At 36.1% G+C, this 19,738-nt stretch overlaps 1 protein-coding gene and 1 pseudogene across 14 annotated transcripts in view; one reads left to right on the forward strand and one right to left on the reverse strand.

Moving 5' to 3' along the window:
* Positions 1–19,738, forward strand: part of TENM2 (teneurin transmembrane protein 2) — a 3,550,639-nt gene that overhangs the window by 2,790,501 nt on the left and 740,400 nt on the right. The window lies entirely within an intron of this gene.
* LOC121488159 lies at positions 18,270–19,618 on the reverse strand (annotated as a pseudogene).

Consider the following 19,738-nt stretch of genomic DNA (forward strand, 5'->3'; position numbering starts at 1 on the left):
TATCTTACACTTAGGTATGTATAGAGATATGTTTAATGCAGATGGTGTAACTTAAGTAATATCTAGACTGTTAAAGAATTAAATACATAGAATATTGCTTGTGCCTAGAATAACAACATTCAAAAATTTACTTGGAAAATCCCTGTACAGTTTAAGAAATTTTCCACTCAGGGATTTTGTTTATGTACATTGTATCTACCAATATTTACTGCATTAAAATTAAGACTGAGACATGTTTAAAATTTATTTATTCACTTATTACCTTAAAAATGACAACAATAGGGCAGCCCGGGTGGCTCAGCAGTTTGGCGCCGCCTGCAGCCTGGGGTGTGATCCTGGAGACCCGGAATCGAGTCCCACGTCGGGCTCCCTGTGTGGAGCCTGCTTCTCCCTCTGCCTGTGTCTCTGCCTCTCTCTCTCTCTCTCTGTCTATGAATAAATAAATAAAATCTTTAAAAAAATGGCAACAATAAATTCATTACATGTTAACATAAAAACATACTTCATGAAAAGTAAGTATATTTCCAGAAAATTTAGTAGGAAGAATGACTTTGCTTTATTCTTTTTAAATAACTTTATTCTTGGCTCAACAAATTGGGTTCATTGCTTTGGTTGAAGCATATGAAGAATATCTGTCCCCCATAGATATATAGATAGGAAATGAAGACTTTTTAATTATTTTTTTCAGTTAACTATGGATATTTTTATCTGAGTCTATACAGAAACTCAACAAATGGTAGTTTCTTAGAAATTATTTACAGTATGGAAACTTTCTGAAGACATACTAATAAATTTTTTTACTTTATTGAATTAAAATCCATTGGCCTTTCTTAAAGTGGGAATGGATCTCTTTTGTAATATAATAACTTATAACACCATGCCTTGGTCATTTGAAAAACATCGGTTCACTGAGATATGCTGATCTTCACAGATGGACACATTTCATTTAAAATGTCAAAAATCACATTTGTAAATATCACCATCCATTTCATCAGGAAAAAAAATGATATGTTTGAAGTTTTGGAAAGTTATTGTGCTTATGGTAGTGCATTCAAGTTTTACATGATGCTGATTTTGCTTGAGAGCTTTAATTTTATCTTTAGCAATAAGTACTCTTATTGTTGTTTTCCTTGAAGTGACTAAGTCACTTCATTCATTTTCTGGAGAATAAGAGATTCCTATTGAATATGCAAGTCTAAATAACCATAGTTGTTATCTTAAGTAAAAATAATGTAACATAAATAAGTGAGTAGTTCAGTCCATAACTCAAAAAATTGCACAAATGTTTTTCTTCAAGACAGCTATTATTGGTTTTAGCATAAATTATTTCATACATAATTGCCATTTCATTATCTAGAATAGTGCAAAATGTACTGAAAGGTCTAAATTTAATAAAATTAATATTCTTACTGTTTCATCTTGAGTGAGACTAGCATTTCTTCCATGTAAATAGATGGTGATGCAAAACACAGTGACTGCTAGCACAGTTTGGTGCCACTGCCTTGATTCATACTAAGACACCAGCAGCTTTACCCTCAATTGTTTTTGCACTCTCAGTGAAAAAGATAATAATTCAAAAATGTTATGATGAAAATAAGTTTGACTTTGGAAAACCACTAACAGAAGAAACTAAGTAAATGGTATTTATATATAATAATGATGATGATGATGATGATGATGATAGCTGACATCCATTGTTTACATGTACTTTGACATTATTGCACTGTTAAAAGTTGATATTCACCAAATATTTTGGTTATCTAATCATCTCCATATTATCACTTTGTATTTCTATTCAGTCACCAATTTTGTTAAAGTGGTTACCTACACTGGACCTTCATGTCAAAAGTGTTCATTTGTGAGATTCTATTACACTTGTAGGTAAGGTTCTTTTAAATACTACCTTACCCACACACCAAAAAAGATAGTAGTTGATAGATGGGAAGGAAGGAAAGATGGAAGGAAGGAAAGAAAAGAAAAGTTAAGAAGCAGGAAGAAAGGCAGCAAGGAATGTAAAGAGGGAAGAAGGAGCCAAAGCAAAAATGAAGAAATAAAAGATGTGGAAGAAGTAACAGATTGAGATGAACACTGAATGCTTTTTATCTGGGTTAAAACTGAAGTTTGGTCAGAAAGGTCTTTGAAATACTGTTTGTTCAATTGAGTAGCTACTTTTGATTATTTTGCTGAATTAAGCCTAGATGCTATGTCTGTTATTCTATTAAATATATCCCATTAAACTTAGGGGAAATATGAAGCTGTAATATAAGGTCCTTCTATCTATATTGTCAGAAGAACAAAATAAGCATCAAGGGCTTTTTTTGAAAAAAAAAAAATAGGCTCATACTTTGAAAAAAATATTTCTCTAAATGAGAAGATAGCTTGGAAGAGCAGCTTCTGCTTCTTTATCTTCTTTTTTATTTGTTTATTTTTACATAGAGGAATATAGCTGTGGTTAAAATCATTGTACTAACAACTGCCAGTGGGTGTCTGTAACTGAACTCTAGGAAAAGGCTCTGCCAGGAAACTGTCTCCTAATGATATGATCTGCATATTTTAATGAGGCTGGAAATGTAGGAAACTGCATAGACTCTGGACTCTGCTCATTCTGGGTTTTTCCCTGTCCTTGTAGATAACACATTGTTTCCCTTCATTAACATATGATAACTGGAAATGGGTTTCCTATCATCATCCACCAGCCCTATATGGCTTGACATTTTCAGAGTTCAGATGAAACACTAATAACCTTTCTGTGGTTAGTCTGTTTTGTGCTTATTCTAATGATGGCTGTTCAATCAATGAGAGGATGGCATGGCTACTACATTACATAGCACAGAAGCAAACCTGTATCTAATTATGAGAAAAGTAAAGCAATTCAATACATTAGGAGTAAACCTTTATTTTTTTTTACATTTTTTTACCTTCCTCTCTCACTTTTCTTTTATGAGTTCCCCATTGTTTTCTTAGTTTATTTCTTTTTTTCACTCAAGTCCTTCCCTTTCTTTTCTACTGTCCTCTTTCTCTCATTGCTACCACCATTGTTCATTGAGCAGCTTCTATGGGTGAAGTGCTGTGCTAACCTGTGTTATGCTTTGAATAGGCATTATTTTATTTTATCTTCACAGTATTGCAAAACAATCCTGATTACTTATGAATGCTTTGTGTATGATTCAGTACATGTATAACTCTGTGTGTATAGGATGTGCATGCTGTTGACATATATTAACCTGTACATTGCTAAGTCTCACATAGTGAATTTAAGCAGAAACAATTGTGATAGGGTTGAGTAGGCTGTGCAAGGACACACAGCTAGTAAATTAGATCCTGAGTCAAACCCAGGTTTATCTAAACTTCTGAGTTATCACGGCTTCTCTCTTAGGCCAAATATTTGGAAATAAGAACTGCTCTGCTGTATTCTCCTCAACCCCCAATTATTCAATTAAATTGAATACAGAATTCCAGAACAGGAGGACATTTTTTCATATGTTATTGTTCTGAACACACATATAAAAGAATGTCTGAGGTGCTCCTATCCCAAACTATCTCATAAGTAAATTCCATAAAGAACAATCTAGAATAGATTAAGCCCTCAAACTAAGAGTGAGAGGACAGACTCATTTGTATCCAGATAATTTTGATGTAAATGGTTCATAGCTTGCTTTTTAGAAACAGCTTCAGAGATAAGGTCAAAGTAGGTAGACTTCAGTCATGAATAAATAATTTTGGATTAAAAATATCATTACCTAGAAAAAGTCATCTTAAAAGAATAGCTTTTACCATCCCAAAGGAAATGTGAACTCTTTACCTGAAAATAACTTTTTGTTGTTGTTTTAGTTTTTCAGAGTTTTCTTAGCATCTTGAATTTACTGATGTCACATTTATCACTCTGAATTTGATAGTCTGTTTATCTCTAGTTCCTTACTAGACTTTGGACTTGTTGAGGCTAATACTGCAAGTTCATTTCTTTACTGTGTATGGTGCCCTTGACCATAGAGTTCTCCAAGCACTTTGTTGAATGAATAAAGGATTTTTAATAGCTTAAAAGGAAAAATGGAACCATGCACCCAAAGAGTGGACCATTTTACCCCATTTTAATGCATGGCTGGCCAAATGGTTTAAAATACAGATTTCAGGGCACACCATAAAGATTCTGAGTCAATAGGTCTGGGATTCCAGGAATCTGAATTTTTAAAAAGTACTTTAGGTATTTCAGACTAGCCTTGAAGGAATGTGGTTGTCTTGAACAGTTTCTGGGACTAATTAGTAAAGTGCCTGATTTGTAAGTGGCTCCAAATTTTCCCCTCTCTATTGTGCACATTTGAATGACTCCCCTAGTAGATAAGCTCTGACTTGGAACACTTACTCCATTTGTCACTTGTGTTTTGTTTCCCATCCTAACGTGAGGCTCCCTCTGGCTACGTTCCTTAACTGACTACTCTCCTCTCTGAATCACTGATTGTAAGACATCCCATGATATGCATCATACACATGGCTGCCTGAAATAAGCATCAATTGCTTTTTATAATATTTTCATAAGGATATACACCTTTTTATTAGGCACAAAATTACTTCTCAAAGTATTGTCTCTCTTTTGAAAAACATTACACGTCCCAATGAGGCGAGTAGAAGAGACAGATTATGTATGTACATTCCTAAAGAGAAAGATCTAGAAATGTTATGCTCTATAAATGAACAACCACACAGTATTTGCCTGAAACGGCTTCTGAAACTCTTAATTCTCCAAATTCAGTGCTTTTGAAAACACCTGGGACCCAGGAATCTGCATTTTAATGAGGGACTCCGATGATTCTGATGTAGATGGTTCATACATTGCTTTTTTGAGGAACTTTGCACAAAAGGTATGGTTGAAGGAGGCAGTTAATTTATTTTAACACAATTTCCACCTTCTTTAAGTTTCCATCAGATATTTTCCTGCTTAGAACTCTGACTAATCTTTCAGAGAATCCCTTGTGTTCTGCTAAGGACTCTAGTAGCCAGTCAGGGAAAAAACAACATACGAACATAAGGTGGGGAAATGGAATTTATGTAGCCTGGTAGCCTTGTGTTTAAGATTTTAAATATTTGATGTTATTTCTTAAAAGGCTAATACAGTGGGTTTGTTTAACACAGTTTCTGACAACCCAGAATTTCCGTAAAAAATATCCAGAGGTCTGGCGAATATAACACCAAATTTGGATATCAAAACCTTGATTTTCTTCCTGATTCTGTACACATTTCCCTCAGAATGTGTCTTTGTTTTTCTCTGCCTAGTTGTGTCATTTCTTTAGCAACAAAAGAATTCATTCACGGAGAGACTAGAGGCATCATTTTTGCATAAAGGTATCTTAATTTTTGATAAAGAATGTTTTGGTGTATTCAGTGCTATCAGAGATGGTTGTTGTATGAAGTTTATGAGAGGCGTGCTTACTTCTAGGGTAGGGATCAGCAAATTTTAACCCACAAACTGAACATGGCCTGCCACCTGTTATTGCAAGGTCCATTGGCTAAAAGTGGATTGGTCTTCTCATTTAGAGCATTTTATTTTGAAAAAATTTGAGGTTTTACATCTTTTTAATTGTTTAAAATTCAAAATCAGGGAATTTTGTCGCATTTGAAAATTATTTGAAATTCATGTTAATATCCTATAAACAAAGTGTTATTGGCACACATGCATATTCCTTCATTTATGTATTGTCTGTGGTTGCTTTCGTACTATAAAAAAGCAGGGTTCTGTAGCTGCAACAGAGACCATATGTGGCGTTCACTGCTTGGCCGACTATAAATTACAGCAAAGCAGATACAACTCGACAGTGTTTCAAGTGCCACATGTGTCACCTATCTGTGAGAAAAGCCATTTCCAAAGATGAAATACATAAAATCTCATTATAGATCAGCATTAGCAGATGAACATGTGCCATAAATTTTGATGATAGGGAATGCTAACTTTGAACCCCAATTAAGCAAAATGTTATCACACACATACAAAAATAATTTCAGTCTTCTTTTTAGTAGATGTGGATTACACACACACAAAAAAATGTATTTGATTATTAGATGGTATTTTGAATTTTGCCAAAAAATGCAAGAACGCTTGTTTTCTTTCTTGTTAGGTATCTACATAATATCCTCAATTTTGCTGTTTGGTCTGCAAGTCTAAAATATGTACTATCTAGACCTTTACAGAAAAAGTTTATTGACTCCTGTTATTGAGCGTCGAATGCACATAAATTATGAAATGGTTATTTCAGTTATAGAAAATATTTCATTGTAATAGAACTATTTTTCATGACTATGATTTGTCCCTGAGTTTATAAGGAATATGTGTTATTGATACAAAATTTGAAAAGGATTGCAAAGTATAAAGGGAAACTGCCCCCTTCCCCTTAAATTTATCCATCTGGGAGTGAATAAACTCTGCTAACATACGAACATATTTCCTTCCAGACCTTTTCTTAAATACTTTTACATATTTAAGAACTTACTTTAAAAACAATATTCAGCATCACTTAAAACTTTATGAGGGGTAGCTTTCCATGCTATTTGCAAATCTTTGTGAATCCTTTTTATGATTTAATATTATTCATTCATATGGATGTGCCATAATCTTGGTCCTCTTTTAATAGGATCATTAAGATTTGGGGGCTTGACTTTTGCCCCCCTTTTAATTCTATGATAACTGATGATTAATTTAGTAGCTGAAACCTCAGATTATTTTTTTTTCAGAATTCCTTAAATGATATACTACCTCCATTCATTTAATATATAATTCGGTTGAGGAGTTTGGACACCATACTTTAATTTTTATAAACACATACAAGCTACCTATTAGTTGCTTGATAAAACAAAGGTTGCTTTATCCTATTACAGCCTAATATTAAAATAGTAGTTATTACACAGGCTGCAAATTAAGCCAGGCCTTGAAATCCCAACTGTGTGACCTAAGTAAGATTATTAAGCTCTGAAAGTTGAAGATAATGGTAGAGTCTATCTCCTAGTATAACTGTCTTCACAGTTAAATTAAATGCAGTAAAATACATAAAGAGTTTAGATCACTGTCTGGCAACCAGTGGCATCTCAAGAAGTAGTAGCTACAATATAATAAAATAGAAATATCTGGCCCTCTTCACTCACTTACATTGAGGAACACACAGTCCTCAGGAAATACCTATTTGACTCTGGAAAGGAAATCTTTCTTTCACTACATTAAATTCAGCTTCTTCACCTTTCACACTGTCAAGTTTTCAAAAGCTGCAGCAATGCCACTTACAATATTTATATCCCTACCCAGTCACTGAATCTCTATTGAATTCTCCTTTGCCTCACCTTTACTAGATTGTTGTGAGGATTAAATTAGATAATACATGCAAAACACTTGGCCCAGCCCCTGCATGGTGTTAGCCAACCAGTACCTTACCACACACACACCAATAGTAACAAATACTGAAAAGCTGTCATCAGACAAAAGATGCCTCTTTGACTCTGGCGGCCGTCTGGAAATTTTCTTCATCACCCCTCTACCTGCTCCCCATGCAGAGTGGAACCATAGGGTTTTATTGAAGAAATGGTAGACTTAGCTGCAAAAACACATGAGGGGGCTTTGCAGACAAGCTGGTTAAATTACCTCTGTGTGTGTGTGTGTGTGTGTGTGTGTGTGTGTGTGTGTCTGTGAGTTTAGAAAAGTGAAAAAGGAGTATACATAGGTCAAATGGAAGACATTTAAACTTGAGACCCACAGCTGTTCTGTGCTACTCTTGACATCAGTTCCTCCTAATAAAATATTAAATGTTAATAAAAGAAATGTTAAAACCACTACTAGTTTTCTAAAGATTTATTTATTTATTTATTTATTTATTTATTTATTTATTTATTTATGATAAACCTAGAGAGAGAGAGAGGCAGAGACACAGAGGAGGGAGAAGTAGGCTCCATGCTGGGAGCCCGATTTGGACTCGATGCTGGGTCTCCAGGATCACACCCTAGGCCAAAGGCAGGCGCTAAACCGCTGAGCCACCCAGGGATCCCCACTACTAGTTTTTAAGTCAAGTTCCTTTTATACTTCTGTTTCATTCAAATAGGCTTGTGGTCACCTTCCTATTCTCCTGCTCAGCTTGAAATAGTTACAAACAAGTAACTTCTCAAAATCTTTAATCTCTTTGAAATTTATACTTAGCTCAACTTTTTTTAAGCAAAAAATACATATATATATATTATAATTTGTTAATCTAACGCAGCTGCCAAGTTGGCTGTTTTATTTAACAATAAATTGAATACAAAAGCTCCTGGGCAGGAAGGATACCAAACTCTGAAAGTTTGGCTGCTTAATTGACATTTCATAGTGGCCTGGGGTAGAAATTTATTTCAGTGCTGAATATATATATATATACACGCTTGGTGGTCACACAGGTTAGTGCACGTGTGCATGTATATACATATAATCTGTCTTGAGGGTTATACTACATGTAAATTAAGAATGATTTTGTTTGTTTTACATATGCTCCTCCCTAGATCATAAATAAATTCATTTTAGAATTATGAAAGAAAAAAATCATCTTTAGTGATTTTTTTCAGAATGTCAATCTTTGGAAATCGTTGGAGAGCTATATTTTAAGCTGGCCTAATGACACCAGAAAACCATTTCACATCCTGTTATGGTTGGAAATGTGTCTCCCTAAAATTCATGTGCTGAAGTCCTAACTGTTGTTATCTGAGAACGTGGCCTTATTTTGAGATAGAGCTTTTTAAGAAGCAATCAAGTTAGAATGAGGCCATTTGGATGGACCTTAATTCCATAAGCCCAGTGTCCTTATAAAAAGAGGGGCTTGGACCCAGAGTTATGCAAGAGAGGAAATGGCATGATGACCTAGAGGGAGAGGATGACCATCTGCAAGCCAAGGAGAGAGGCCTAGAACATTCTTCCTTCTTGGCACTCAGAGAAAACCAGCCTTGTCAGTGCCTTGATCCTGGAAGTCTAGCCTCCAGAACTGTGAGACAGTAAATTTCTGGTGTTAACCTGTGGTACTGTGTTATAACAGCCCTAGTGAACTACGGCACATTGCCTGAAAAGAAGTTTAATGCTTTACAACAACAATCTATGTTAAAACACACTAAGGAAAGACAAAAGAGTTGGATTCTTATATGTATTGGGAAACATTTGAAAAAAAAAAAATTCATGGGGCACCTGGATGGCTCAGCAGTTGAGTGTCTGCCTTCAGCTCAGGACATTATCCCGCAGTCCTGGGATCGAGTCCCACATCGGGCTCCCTGCATGCAGCCTGCTTCTCCCTCTCCCTCCGCCCCCCCCGCCTCTCTTGAATAAAACAATAAAATCTTTAAAAAGGAAAAGAAAAAAATTCACATGTATGAAATTAGTCTCAAATCACCTCATAACACAGAGGCCACACTTAAGAGTCAGAATCCATCATTGACTTCCATCAGAATGTCTCAGCCCTCATAAAATGTTTAAAATAGAGCTATAGAAGATGCAGGGTGTCAGATGAACCAGCTTTTTTTAAGGTAAAGAAAAACCTCTCCCAAAACATCCTGAATTCCATTGCATATATCCCATTGCTTATATTCTAGTAAAAAAAAAATTCCATCATCAGTATTCTGGTGAGTATAGTGTAGTCTGAGCCTGGGATTCATAATTTACTTGGGGCAGTTCGATCTCTTTAATATTTCTCCCCCAGGGTTGAGGTCTTCATCCAGCTGGTGTCCTTATTGGGTTGTCAAATAAAGGATCATGAGGCTTTCTAAATCCTAATGTTGTTGGGGCTGGTAATTCATGAGTAGTAGATGCAGAAACCACAGGGAAAATCTCAGAGCACCAGGAGAACTAAAGACAGGAAGACAAGAGTCTCTACGAGCCTCCAGATTAATCTTCCCAGGAAGGAGCGGAGACACTAATGCTTGAGAAACATAAAAACAGACTCCAAAAAGCGGTAAGGATAAAACCACATTATAGCTTTTACTTATTTTGTTGGACTTTTATTCCCAAATCACACAATTGTCTGAGATGATTTAATGCACAATTACATAAAAAATGAAATTAACATGTTTTTAAAAGCATAAAAGCAACTGCTAAATAAAGCCATAACATTTTTCTCTGCTCTACTAAGATAATGAACCGTATTTTTCATCTCTAACTGTGCTTCTGTGTCATGAGTATGGAATTTGGGGCAGGAGAGGGGGGCAGGGAAATAGACCTTCGTTGCTGAGAGGCTGTCTTACAGTTCCCTGGGAAGTGGCTTTTGTCACTTCCAAAGTACAGTCGGTTGAAGAATGAAACAGCAATGTCTGGGAAGAACTGTGTCACTATGACACCAAATGCCTAAATGCTCTAAGTTACAGGGGGAAGGTAAGAACAAAGTGAGGGTGGTATAAGCTACACATTTTGAATTTTGGTACCTATGGGGCACAAAACTGACTATTAACTCAAGAGACAGATTTCCTTTTGATGTAAGGTAGAGCAACCTTAATAATGATATATACCTATGGAAGCAAATACACACATATGTGAAGTTTGATAGGGGCTCTTGCCATTCATGCATATGCACATGCAAATTAAATATACAACATACATTTGTAAATGCACACCACTCATATTAAAACTTTTCCTAATGTCTAATTGAAATGTCCCCTCATTATTATTATCCGTAAGGTATCCTTCAGTTTCTGGGGGGGAAATCAAATCATGTATTATTTTCAGAATGATTTTTTTTAAGAATTTATTTACTTATATGTGAGAGACACAGAGAGAGAGGCAGAGACATAGGCAGAGGGAGAAGCAGGCTCCTTGCAATGTGTGACTCGATCCCAGGATCCCAGGATCATGACCTTAACCAAAGGCTGATGCTCAACCACTGAGGCACCCAGGTACCCCTCAGAATGATATTTATAGAGAGCATGGAGTAGTGTAGTGATAAATGAAAAATAATGATTCTATTCAAAGGTTGAAAAACCAGAAACACACAAGAGAATCTACCATATTCCTGACCTGTGCTTGTATTTGTTTGTTTGTTTGTTTTGCTCTTGCCCTTAGGGAGCTCACTCTGATTTTTTGTTTTTGTTTTTGTACCATTCTTTAAATAATATCTAATACAATTGGGGTGCTTGGGTGACTCAGTTGGTTAAGAATCTGCCTTTGGCTCAGGTCATGATCCCAGGGTCCTGGGATGGAGGCAAGCATCATGCTCCCTGCCCAGGAGGGGTCTACTTCTTCCTCCCCCTCTGCTCCTCCCCCTTGCTCTCTCTCATTCTCTCTCTCTCTCTCTCTCTCTGAAATAAATAAATAAATAAAATCTTAAATAAATAAATAATACCTAATACAAGTTACCAGTGCATGGTAGAGAGAATACATCACTAGAGAAAAGAATATAATTTCAATGCCTTTTTTTTCTCTGCTACTCAAGTACTAGATGACATTTGATTAAGGAACCTATACAAATTGGAGATGACAACCCCATCACCTATATTATATGCTTTGCCCATGCAAGATGGGCATTAACCACAGGATCCAATCAGTGCTTGATGTACATACACCTTTTTATATTTTACACAATTTCAAATGAATAGGAAGGAAAAAATCAAAAGAGGAATTAAATTTCATATTTATGAACAAATTAATGGAAGGTTTTACGGAAAAGTCTGGAAAAGTATACATATAGACATATAAATACAAAGAGATTATTGTACTAGTGCAACAGGTACAAAATAACGTACTAGTTAGACTGGAATTCTGACAGAGTGACCTGTAGGCCTCTCATTTTACCTGGTGGCACAGTGTAGCTGTTTGTGGAGATATTTTCTTTGAGGATTCAGGCCAGGCTCTAGTCTTATTTCAGTTACCTCTAGTTTGGGGCCTGGGTATTTATATCAGTTTAGAAAGTTCTCTGTGAGGATCTTACTTTCTCAGAATAATACCTGAATTTGCACAGATCTGTAGGAAATGGTATGTCAGAAAAGAAGACTTCAGAGGAAAACTAAAGACCTTCAGCCAAAACCAGAACTAGATAGACTTGCGTGTATCTGTGTGTGTGTGAGTATACATGCTTCTGTGTTTGTGTACATGTAGGTATGAGTGCATATGTTTGCATGTATTTCTCTGTGTGTTTGCATATGTATTCTTATATGTGTATTTACATGTTTGCCTGTGGTTGTGTGTTCATGCATGCATTTTGCTGTGTGTAGTGTGTATATGTGATTATATTTCTGAGCTTTGTGTGTCTGAGTGGGGTTTGATGCCTTTTTACCAGTCTTAAAGTTTTGTGTTTGTCTTGTAATTAACTGTCTTGGGTCTATTTGGACTGCTATAACAAAACATCACAGACTAGATGGCTTAGAAGCATCATAAATTTATTGCTCACAGGTCTGGAGGCTGAAAAATGAAATCAGAGTGCCAGCATGACTGGGTTTGGGCCCTCTTCTAGGTTGCAGACTTCTGGTTTTTTGCTCATCTAATGGAGGTGCCTGGAGCCTGTTTTGTAGACTTATGACCTCATGATTTAAGCACCTCTCATAGGCATCCCCTACAAATGCCATCACCTTTGGGAGTTAGGGTTTCACCTTATGAATTTTGGAGAAGCACAAACATTCAGACCATAGCATCAACTAATGGTATTTCTATCTCCGCAAACCAATTCTGCTAAATTTTTTGGCAAGTAAGTAGCCAATAAGAAATTATATGAAATGTAAAATGGGAGACAAAGGTGTAGGATTTCTTAGTTGTGTTACTCTTGAAAACTTCTGGGGGAACATGATACCCAAGTCTCAGTTACCAGTTGTGTGTTCAATCATTTTGCTCTACATCTGTTGCAACAAGATGCAATACAAAATTTAAAGAAATGCTCAATGCTTTCTTACTCATTATTAACATAATATATTCTAGTCATAAAAAGTATAACTTATAAAATTGTGAAAATAATGTGAAAAATAGAAAAAAAATGGAGATTACATTAGTTCCCACAAAATTCACAGACAATATTTGAATAGGTAAATAGAATTATAGAGCAAAATACAATGAGTGTTAGATCACACCCTTTTTCTTCTGTTGAATAATGTCACTCCAGGAACTTTCCCTTCTCTCCCTTTTACCATAACTTCTCTTTTTTATTGGATTTTAAGTATAAGCATGAAATAGACTGTTATGTTGCATATTTAAAAAAAATCTATTCTTGGTCCCACTTCCCTGGCTCACAGTGGTCCTAATCATTCCCTTCTCTTAATGGAAATATGCCTTGAAATCATTATCCTACACTCACTCTCCTTCTCATTCTTAAAACACACCCTAATCCACTAAAACTGACTTTGTAAAGGTCATTAATGACATCTATTTTGCTAAATCCAATTTTCCATTTTTAATCTCATCTTACTGGACGTATAAGTACCATTTGACCTAGTAGATCACTCCTTCCCCTGGAATATTCCATTCTCTTGGCCTCCAGAGTAATTTTACTCCTAACTCATTAACTACTCTTGCTGAGTCTCCTTTGCTATTTTCTTTCTTCTGTCTGACCTTTTCATCTTGGTGTTTGCTAGGGCCCATTCACTGGAACCTTCTTTTAACTATGTAATATCCACCTTGCTTTGGTGGTCTTACCCAGTTTTGTGCCTCTATTTTTGTGAGATCTAACTTTGCATGAAATTTCTCTTCAACTGAATATTTACATACTCAACTGCTTACTTAATATTTGCACTTAGAGATCTAATAAATATCCTAAACTTGACATGTCCAAAATTGAATTCCTGGTCTTTTCTTCCAACTGGCCCTAGCACAGCCTTCCCCATTTGAGTTAATGGTAACTCCATCCTATTTTCTCAGAGTAAAATCCTTAACATAGTCCTTGATTCATGCCATGCCACTCCCATGCCAGTTCTCTTAGTTATTATAGTTTAGAAACATCTCAATAATCTAACCACTGCTAACCACTTACAGTGCTATTATTCTATTCTAAGCCACCATCCTTGCTTCCCTGGATCATTGCATTGGTTTTCTTTTAAAAAAAAATGCAAAAATAATGTCTCCCTAATTTCACTCTTGTCTCCTTCAATCTCTGTTTTCAAAAATGGCAGCCAGAATGATCCCTTTAAAAGATAAATCACATTGTGCTCCTCTTCACTTCAAATCCCTGAAGTGGCTCTCTCCAGTTCACTCCAAGGCCAAGTTCTTACAATGACCCATGCGGTTCTCCATCTGCTGGGCTTTCAGTACTCTTTTTCATTTCTTCTACACTCCAGTATATTGCACCCACCCCCCTTGCAGGTTCTAGAAATCTCCAGACATGCCCTTCCCTCCAAGCCAGTGTACTTTCTAGTTACTTTGGATTACTATTCTTCAAAGCCACGAAGCTCACTCCTTCTATCTTCAGGCATTTGCCTAAGTATCACTTTCTCAGAGATCTTTCATGACCAAGCAGTTTAAAGTTGTTGCCACACCACTCTCCAGGATTCCCATACTCCCTATATCCTATCCTAGTTTATTTTTTCTATAGAAGACTTACCACCTTTGGGGGTGCCTGTGCAGCTCAGTGGTTGAACGTCTGCCTTTGGCTTAGGTGTTTCTGGGGTCCTGGGATAGAGTTCTGTATCAGGAACACAGGAAGCCTGCTTCTCTCTCTGCTTATGTCTCTGCCCCTGTCTCTGTCTCTCATGAATAAATAACTAAAATCTTTAAAAAAAAAAAAAAAACCTTACCACCCTCTAATGTACTATGGGTACTATGGGTTTTATTGCACCCTAGACTGTATGCTCCATTAACACAGGCCTTTTTGTACATTTTGTTCACTGCTGTTTATATCCTCAGTGCCAACCACAATAGGACTCAATATACGTTCTTTTCAGAAATGAATAATGATATTATTGGCATTTCACTACATATATTACATGATGAGAAGTTTTTTTTCATCTAATATTACCCTGAGAAAATTCTCATTTTGCCAGGTATTTTTACCTACTATGGTATGATTTGTTTCTGGTACCAAATAGTATTCCATCGTATTAATGTTCCATCACTTATTAGATCCTTTTTACTGGATATGTACATAGCTTGAATTTTTAATGTAAAGAATACTACCTACATAAATATCCACCTACGTAAATATTTGTATGCCCTTCATTATTTTCTAGGAATTATTTTTCTGGAAGAAGTAATTTGGGACAAAAGTGTTTGCTGATTTTATGGATTTAGATATATATTACCAAATTAACCCCCAGAAAGTTAGCATTTCTTTACTCTGCCATCACAGTTTATAAGGGTACTCTTTCCCAGCACACTAAGCCACATTTTATATTGCTATTAAAATAATCTTGCCAACTTGATACACAAAATGTGTATAATATTTTTTAAATTAACTTTTTATTCTGGAATAATTTTAGACTTAGAAACACTACAAAGATAGAATCTTCCCTAATGCTAACACTTTATATGACCTTTATACATTTGCCAAAACGAAGAAATTAAAATCAGCATATAATGATTAACTAGCTCTACTATTAATTTTTTCCCTGCTGAATCACACCTTCTGCACTTGTCATTTATATGTCTTCCTTCATGAAATGTAATTCTATATCACTTGTTAGTTTTCTTATTGTATAATGTATTTTTGATGAATTAATATTTTCTGTTTTAAATATGGTAGACTAAGATCTATTAAATGCAGTGATAATTTATACTCACATCTCAAAATGTCTATCATATCATCAGTAATCCCTCCAGAATTGTTAGATGTTATATGACAAAAGGATTGCATCATCATAAATATTTGGAAAATAGTAATATATTCTGTAGTACAAGCCCTGCTTTTTACAAAGATTACTCAGATTAAAGTTATTTTTTGATGTGTTAGTTCATGATTTATTAGTTAAATTTCTCTGTTGCAAGTGGCAAAAAAGTCTAACTCAACATGCTTAAAAACAAAAGACAATGAATCTTTTGATGTAATAGAAAGTCCTAGAGTAAGGTTGCTAGTTTCAGGAATCTAATGTTATCGTTAGGACCTGGCATCTCGGTATTTCTCAAGTTTGTGCAATGACTTCATTTGTCACTATCTGCAGGATGCTAAGGGGGCTTTGAGCAAACATTTTATGGATCACTTATTTGTTTCTGAACCAATCACAGTGACACAATGAATAAATTATGTTGAATTTTTTTTTCCCAGAGACAAATGTCCATTCTCAAAGGTAAATGGAATCTCATACAATGAGATTAGAAAGAAAGATATTAATTAATTAATTAATTAATTAATTAATTAATTAATTAATTAAAATAAAAAATAAAAAAGAAAGAAAGATATCTCTAAAATAAAACTGTGAGCTGTTTACTGAAGTATGAATTTCCTGGAATTAAGTAATAAATGTCTACTATCTACTGTTGTTAGATATCACACATGATCATTAAGAAATCTACTTCAATTTCAGATGAGACAACAGTATCCCAAAATTGTCAGGAGTATTGTTTTCAATTACCAGTGAGATAAGTAGGATAAACTTTTTTTTTTAAGTCTTGAATTCAGGTAGTTAACAGTGTTATATGAGCTTCAGGTGTACAATATAGTGATTCAGCACTTTCATACATCACCCAGTGCCCATAAGTCCACTCTGTAATCTCCATCACCTATTTCACCCATCAACCCACTCATCTCCCCTCTAGTGACCATCAGTTTGTTCTCTATAAGAGTCTGTTTCTGCTTTGTCGCTCTCTTATTTTTTCCCTTTACTCATTTGTCTTATTTCTTAAATTCCACATATCAATAAAATCATATGGCATTTGTCTTTCTCTTATTAATTTATTTTACTTAGCAAAATTCTCTCTACCTCCATTCATGTCATTGCAAATGGCAAGATTTCATCCTTTTTTATGGCTGAATTATATATATATATATATATATATATCTTCATCTTCTTTATCCATTCATCAATTGATGGATACTTGGGCTGCTTCCATATCTTGGCTATTGTAAATAAATGCTGTAAATGTATGTTTATACATAGGGGTGCATATATCCCTTTAAATTAGTGTTCTTATATTCTTTGGGTAAATACCCAGTAGTGTGATTGCTGGATCATAAGGTAGTTCTATTTTTTAACATTTTGAGAAACCTCCATACTGTGTTCCACAGTGGCTGCACCAGTTTGCATTCCCACCAACAGTGCACAAGTGTTCCTTTCCCTGTACATCCTTGCCAACACCTGTTGTTTCTTGTGTTCTTGGTTTTAGCCATTCTGATTGGTATAAGGTGATATCTCATTATAGTTTTGATGTAAGTTTCCTGGTGGTAAGTGATGATGAGCATCTTTTCAGGTGTCTGTTGGCCATCTGTATTTCTTCTATGGAAAAATGTTCATCTCTCCTGCCCATTTTAATTGGATTATTAATTTTGGGGTATTCAGTTTTATAAGTTGTTCTTATATTTTGGATACTAATGTTTTATTGGATATGTCATTTGCAAATATATTCTCCCGTTCTATAAACTGCCTTTTAATTTTATTGATTGTTTCCTTTACTGTACAGAAGCTTTTTATTTTGATGCTTTTTTGTGTGTATGTGCTTTTGTTTCCTTTGCCACTGGAGCATACCTAGAAAGAAGTTACTATGGCCAACATCAAAGGAGTTACTACTTGTGTTCTCTTCTAGGATTTTTATGGTTTCAGGTCTCACATTTAGGTCTTTAATCCATTTTGAATTTATTTTTGTGTATGATATACGAAAGTGGTTCAGTTTCATACTTTTGCAGGTTGCTATCCAGTTTTCCCAACACCATTTGTTGAAGAGACTAGCTTTTTCCCATTGGATATTCTTGCCTCTTATGTCAAAGATTAATTGATCTTTTTTTTTTTTTGAGTGAACCCAGGCAATTTTATTACTTCATCCCTGAACCTCAGTTTCCTCATCAGTAAGATGGGGATAATAGCACCTATTTCATAATTACTAACTACATTAATGCAAGGGAAACACAGTAGTACGTACCTGGTACATACTAAGCACTCAGTAAATTCAGCTATTATTTATATATGCTGATGTCTTCAAACAGGGATGGAATCTTTTTTTTTTGGGGGGGGGGATGGAATCTTAATATAGAAAACAGGAGGTGTCAGCCACGCATATGTTCTCTTGGCTTCTGAAACATGAGCTCCCTGACCCCAGTTCATCCAAGCACATGGGCATAGTTTTGCTTAATCTCTGCAGAGGTGTGATTTGAGACCGTTGTCAGATGGCTTCCAACTGCATAACTGAATAATAAAAGCAATTTTGGCTATTTTGAAGGACTAGACAGTAGACTTTAATCTTCAAGCTTGATGGACTTGGAAGCATTCCTGTCAATATAAAAGATTTTGTCTGGAGTAGAGGAGAAGCCAAGGCTAGCACCACGCTTATACTTCCAGCTCATGGCCCGGTCATAGTCCTGCTGCAGGTTCTGCTGTAGGGCTTTGGCTGCCTTCTTGTTGAGAGCCATGTTGGGCCTTCCAACTGTGTTAGAGGGGCGGTTGAATGTAGGGGACACATTTTTAAAGCCACCCATAAGTTTGAGAAATTTCAGTTTCTGTTCCTCGTTTTCAAAACCAGCAGTATCCCACTGGCCAAACTGAGTTCCTGTCCACTTCTTTGGTTCAGAAACTTCTGTTTTGCCTAACTCATGATTGATCTCTTCTTGCAAGGCCTTTTTCCTCACCTGGTCTATGTGCGCCTCATCCATGTTGCCTTTCTTTTCCAACACCACCTCTAAGTCTGTGTCAGGCTCCTCTTCCCAAGATTCTCCTACTACTTTGCTCTCTTTCCCCTTCTTTTTATTCCTCTTCAGAGCTGGTTCCTCAATCCCTGGCTGCTCTTTTTCTTGGACTTCATTTTCTTCTTTGCAGGGGGTTTGGGGTTATGTCCTATTGGGATATATTCTGGAGCCTCAATTTTGACTGGCTTCTTACTTCCTTTCCTAGGGCTTCTCTCTACAGACTTGGAGCACTCAAGGTGCCCTAGAGAAGTATCTCCTTTCTGGTGGATTTTCTTTTTCTTCTTCATCTTCACACTACATTCTCTGGGGCTCCCCTGCTTTCATTTCTGCCCTGAGGTTGTCTGCTCCTCGCCATCTTTTCCCACTGAACAAGTGTATAGAGCATCCCCAGACTCACAGAACCAAGGGTCCTTGGCTGAAGAGGCTGTAGCCTCCTGGGTCTTTTTCTCCTTCTTGTGTTTTTTGGGTTTCTTGCCAAATCTGGTCACCTTCTCATCCTCTCTGGGGTCTGGAGAGGTCCTCTTTTGCAGCAGGGGGCATGGCTAGAGGCTGTAAGGACTTTCTCTTCTTTTTCTTCTCCCCACCTTGAAACTCAGATGAACCAAGAGCCTGCTTCCTGGAGCTGGACAACTTCCCTGTCTGTCCAGCACGTAACACAGTCTCAGGTTCTAGGCACTCCTCACAGAGGGTGCTGTGGCCCTTCTTTTTCTTCACTAGAGACATCTCAGATGCTTGCTCTAGGACTACACCCTTCGAAGGGGATGTGGCTCTTGTGGAACAGATATCACTGAAATAAGTATCACTGTTTAAAACTGAGTATTGAGTCTCTGGTTCTTTGACCACCTTCTTCTTTTTCTTCTTTTTCTCTTGGAGCCCAGGGCTTTGTGGGTTTTAGTGATCATTTCCAGATTTGGTGATCATTTCCAGATTCCAGGCCAATCTTCCCTGCCTCCACGTGAAACTAATTGATCATTTAATTGTGGGCTTATTTCTAGGTTTTCCATTCTGTTCTATTGATCTAT

Source organism: Vulpes lagopus, chromosome 3, assembly GCF_018345385.1.
Source record: "Vulpes lagopus strain Blue_001 chromosome 3, ASM1834538v1, whole genome shotgun sequence".
In the NCBI taxonomy this organism is placed as follows: Eukaryota; Metazoa; Chordata; class Mammalia; order Carnivora; family Canidae; genus Vulpes; species Vulpes lagopus.